The following is a 6000-nucleotide window of genomic DNA, read 5'->3' on the forward strand; positions in this document are numbered from 1 at the left end:
GTAATCGTGTTGTGAACGAAGAGTTCAGTATTTTGCTCAAATCGCTTTACATAACTTTTAGTTTGTCAACCCGTCACTTAAGCTGAAGTAACTTGCAGTCACATGCACAGATGTGGAAGCTGCTTTTGATCGCAACATTATACTTGCATTCAGTGGCTGCTTTAGGGGCGGGTGACCAGCTAGTTCCTCATCCGACATGTACGTTGTCACTCTGACAATGCGATGTAATTCCAACTCAATGGACACAAATGAAAATAAAAAAAATTATAGAATTATTTTTCACCAAGCTGAACAGGATCATCAGTAGTTATGCCATTTTTATCTAGTACGCCAATGTGATTCATCCCTTTCCTTCTAGTGTTAACATAAGCAAAGAATTCTTTTTGCTAATTCTCGGTCATAGACTTCTTATAATGCACCTTTAGCTTACCTAATTCTCTTAGTAATTTGACCAGATTCGTTTATACTTACTGTAGACTTCTCTGCCCTTGATAATTTTTAATGATCCATGCATTTTTTCTTCTCTGCTACTTGTCTTATTGACTCATCTGACATCCTTTTTGATCTAAACCTTGAACAGTACCTTTTAGTTGATGTAGAAAGCTTACTACGCATAACCTCTACGATTATGTCCCCGAACATTTCTCATTTACCATTTGCAACTACTCATAGCGATTGGCTTGTCTAAGTATGCCTTCATCTCAAATTCACACGACAAGTTTGAGGCTTTTGGAATCGCTTACCCAAATAAATAAAAAAGAATGTGCTGTCTAAAGGACATTTTGTACTCACTATATTCAAATTCTGCGTCCCCTGTGTTTTTTGGGCCCGTGTTTTATTTCTGTTATCCCTGTAATCTCCCATTTGATTACAATTAATATTACATATTCACCAAATTTCTTTACTGTACTTCTGGCATTAGTGTACAAAAAAAAAAAAAAAAAAAAAGTATATGTGCGCCTGATTTGCTCTCAGTTGTACTAACGAAGCCCATATTCATGTATTTGCTTGGACCATGAGAATTCCCAACAGGCATTCAACTTCTCCACTAACACCTTGCTATTCTGGCTGCTGTATGTCCGAATGGAAAGTTTGGGAGATAAAATCGTACATTAAATCGCCGTAATTACTTTGGTGCGTAGCGCACCACGCTACATTTTCGGTTGCGCTATGCAAACGCATTCTTCGCAACCAATTTCAATTCTTCTGTGCTTTACCGTTTTTGTTTTTGAGCACATCTTTGATAAATTTCCATAGTGCGTTATCATATGAGAAAAATCAGGATTCTTCGGAGCCAGATAAGTAGTACTTATCTGGCCCCGAAGAATCCTGATTTTCCCCATTGCTCAATTCTCGAGTCCTTGTCTATCCTTTTATACCAAAAAATTTCATTTAGAATTCAAAGAGCCATTTGTTTTCAAAATGACAGAATACCAGTGCGCTGATGCTCTGTCCTCTTGAAACCAAGCACGCTCAAGAAAGTTTAGTCTTTCAAGTTGCGGAATGAATTAATACCTCAGCGTGAATAAATAAGAATGTTGGTTAACGGGTCCATAAAATAATGATAAAAAATACACGAATACATAAAATAAAGACAGGATCAAAAGAAGTGTGTTTATACAGGGCCTTGTGCATTTATGGGGTTTCAAGCATTAGAATTTACACTCCATACGAATTTATTTTCACTAATACAGTAATATATTATTTTTTTATTATAAAAGCGAATATATGCAAATTGGTTGCAAAGCAGTTATGACTCGCAGAAAGCTTAAGGTTTCTTACATATACAAACTCCTACTTGTGTATGTAAGAAATTGTATTACTGTCAAAAAAATCAAGACCTGGGAACATGATAGGAATTACGATTCATATTTACATACTTTTAGCGTTAGATTAGTTTTTCTGTTTGAAGCATTCTACCATATCAAAAATTTAGTAAATTAAAAAATATATATTCATTTTCTTGTTTCGAATAATTTATAAAATATTTACCGGAAATTTATTTAAAACAGATACGACCAACATCCGACAAATAAAATTTAAGAGTAGATTATTTGAAAATAAAGATTTTCCTGTTGTCACATCAAGAACAAACTGCTTGTTTTCCAGTCTTCACTGAAAGTGTTCCATTCAGCTGAAAACGGTGTCATTTGGATTGTAAAAACGCAAGTAGGTAAGCGATCAAAAACAAAAATTGTACCAAAAACTATTTGATTTGAAAGAATTTTTGATATTAACAAATTACTGTGCTTTTCAGATTTTGTTTCGAAGTATTTTGGAATGAGAATAAATCAGAATTTGTGAATTTACCATCTGAAATGAAGATGATGACAAAAATGGTTGCTTAACAATATCAGCTGAAATTGAATGAAATGAATGTTAAAAGGAAGAGTGGGGAAAAGGTGGTTAATTGCTAAAAAAAAATGGGTATTTCTGATGTTATGAATGCCCTATCGTGGATAATTAGCCCATTATGAAACTATAGTGGGCTAATTATTAATATAATTACCTATTACACATAAAAAATATGATATTTTTGCACATTAATTACTTTGGTCATGGTGGTTTGGTTTGGTTTGACTTGAGTTTTATTGACACATCAGCAATAGGGGCTATAATTTTAACCCAGATTTTCCAGAATAGCTATATTAACTTGAATTTATTAAAAAAATTATATATTTTGTAAATCTTATCATATTTATTACTGTGTAATGTATTAATTATATGATTCCAGAATCTGTCTTTGTTATTCAAAAAAATTATTAGACCGTTTATTAAAATTTATTAGAATGGCCACCACCGTTATCAGTGGTGACCATTCTATGGCATGCTTCCCCACATGAGAAAAAAATGACTTTAAAATTATACAATTGATTTGGAAAATCCAGAATGAAGATAAACAGATACAGTTTAATTACCACTTTTATTGTCAGAAATCACGACCCGGGTTTCAATATGACGGGAATTACGATTCATATCTACATCCTTTTAGCGTTAGATTAGTATTTCTATTTGAAGCGATCACCGACACTCACACAACCTTCACTAGAGGGCTCAATAATTCTATACGTAACAAACGACAAAGATCCTGGTGTTACTTTCGATCCAAAGCCTAGGTTCAACAGTCACACCGAATCTGTACTCTCCAAGATAAGATGACTCCGCTGGATAGCTCGACATTTCGTTCCTTCATGGGTGCAGAACGGATGCAGAAACCACACGACATCTCTAAACTTGTGTGCTCTACTGTTCGTATGCCACCGAAATATGGGCTTTATCTGTACTTTCTCTTCTGAAAATCTTCTTCAGAAGAGAAAGTACAGCTTCTCTTTAACGCATCTTCTCTAGTGATAATTGGATAATGAAGTGGGCAGCCCACAAACCTTGTTTTCCTTCACAACAATAGAGTGCCAACAATGCTACACAGTTTCAAATTCCAGCTGCCTCAACTGATCTGAATGAGGAGGACTTTGGCCACCGTCATGAACATGGTCAAAAGGCACACCCTACTACCCATTCTTAGAACCTCTCCTACTCTTCAGCTGAAGATTGTCAGGTTGAAGACGTGCGACAGATTTCTTCCCGTGGTACTTCCTATAATACAATTCCTGAAAATGCTCAGGATAGACCTCCGAAAATTCGCGTTAGATGGCAATTATAGGAGTTCGCCGACTGAACTAATGAGATCTTATGTTGCCTTTGATATCTTCTTTTTAAATGATATCCCTTATAAAAGGTTTGCGGCGGTAGAGTTAGAGAAATATGCTGATCGACGATGTTGTTAGAGTGAAGTTTAATAGCACAAGGGCTATTAAACTTCCGCTTATGGGCAAATTGCGCCGCTGAATGACGAGCCTACACGTGTTTATGAACATTTTAATTTCCTATAGAGTAAGCGGGAAAAAGATGCCACAAGATATGTAATTCCAATTCTATTTACGAGGGAAAGTAATAACTACTGATGGGCATCATCATATTTGAATCTTTCTACACTGCTCGACAAAATTGATAGAACAAAATGTTTTTCATGAATATTTTATTGTGAACAGTGTCACCAAAGGCGAATATTTGATATAACAGACATCTTGGCATGCAAATTCTGAATATCCAATAGAAAACTATCTACCACCTTACAGAGTCGCAAATTATGCAAATTATTCATGCCTATAAAAACACGGGATGCGACCACATCATTTCATTCTCGTTTTTTGGATTGCTCCGTGGGACAGCCATATCTCCAGTACTCAGGATGGCAAGTCATCGTCGTTTAGATGATTCTTTGAGATGGGGGTGCCGTTGGACGACTTCAAGCCGGGCAGTTGCAGGCGCAGTAGCACGTTGACTTAATGTGTCACGCAGTGTCGTCTCGGCACTATGGAAGCACTTTGTTTGCGCGATATCACAGTTGTATCGTCACCGTCCTCCCCACACCGGGTGGAAAAGGCCCGGGTTCGAATCCTGTCGATGACGCGAGGAACTTTTATGGGCTTTTTACACTCCGTGGCTCAGTTAGTCGGTCTCAATCGTAGATAGCAAGGTTCCCCCCCCCCCCCCCGGAATCCGGCGATTTTTGTCCAGCAGAACAGGCAAATCGACCAGGGTACACAGGCAATTTACTGACACAATACACATGAATAGATGAAATAACTTTCCGAGTGACCCGAATAATTTTTTTTTTTTTTTTATAGAAGCAGTTTCAGAAGAAAAGAACCATTACAAGAAGAGCTGGCCAAGGTCGCCTGAGGGCTACGTCAACCTGAACATATGACCTCCAAACGGAGTGTCTCGAAGAAGCTGTTCCCGAATGCTTATCACTTTTAGTTTCGATTAAAATCTCACCACAACGTAGCCGTTTTATCGATTTAGGAGAACTTGCCAAACCCTTCTGTATAAAGGGTAACATACTTGCTATTGGTGAGTGGAGTGGATTATCAGGAATCGTCGTGCTGGTCCTGATATCTCCTCTGTTTTGGGCGTTTTTGCTGCTGTGGTAGCAGTATTGTCGACATCATTGTTATTTGGTAGGGACCGTGTTGGGGTTCCAGAAAAAAAAAAAAAAAATTTCAAATTATTGTATTAGGTCCACCAGTAATTTCTTACATATACCCGTGTATGTATTATGTCTGTAAATTGCGTGTGTTCTCTTGCCTATTTTTCTGGACAAAAAACCCCAGTTTCTGGGGGGAGGGAGTACCTTGCTATCTATGCCTGAGACTGACTAACTCAGCCACGGAGTGAAAAAAGCCCATTAAAGTTCCTCGTGTCATCGACGGGATTCGAACCGGGGCCTCATCCACCCGGTGTGGAGAGGACGGTGACGATGCCACTGTGCTACACGCGCAGACATTCCAGAAGAAAAGTTTAGAATATCAGGATTCGTGAGTTTTTTATTTATTTCTGTTCGGTACTTGGGATCCGCGTCCACTCGGAGCCCAAATGGGACGCCCACTACCTGAAAGCAATAAATGCGCTCGGGAGTGGGACGTCAGGGCTTCTCAGACATCTCACCTCACTGCCGCCAGCCTGAAATTTTGTTTTTCAAAACGTGATTGTGTTCTGGACTCCTGATACATCTAGTGGGGTAGTCATGTCATGTATGTCTGTAAATCTTTAATGTAGAGCGGCTCCCAACGTAAGTCCATCTTCACTCTGTGCTCAGAGTTGCACTTTATAACGCTAGTCGGTGTGTTCGCTAAGTAAGAGTATTTTCTTGATTCTGTATAATGCTTTCAGTCAGCTGTCCGATTAGTATCTGTAGTGGAAGGCGTACATCAATATAAGAAGGGCGATAAAATAGAACGTGGGCTCAGTGCTGGACAGCATCACTTTGATACATCTCGCTATCAGAGAGGTTAAAATAGGATAATTTTGCGTTTAAGGAGCTACGTCCGATAATCGAATACGAAAAACAGAGCCTTGGAGAAAGCCACTTTCTGGCAGCTTTAGTTGTGTTGAAGGTAAATTTTTGAATACATAGTTTTGTAACGTCTCCCTTAGTGG

The sequence above is a fragment of the Mastigoproctus giganteus genome, chromosome 4 (assembly GCF_048544385.1).
Source record: "Mastigoproctus giganteus isolate SK-2022 chromosome 4, ASM4854438v1, whole genome shotgun sequence".
In the NCBI taxonomy this organism is placed as follows: domain Eukaryota; kingdom Metazoa; phylum Arthropoda; class Arachnida; order Uropygi; family Thelyphonidae; genus Mastigoproctus; species Mastigoproctus giganteus.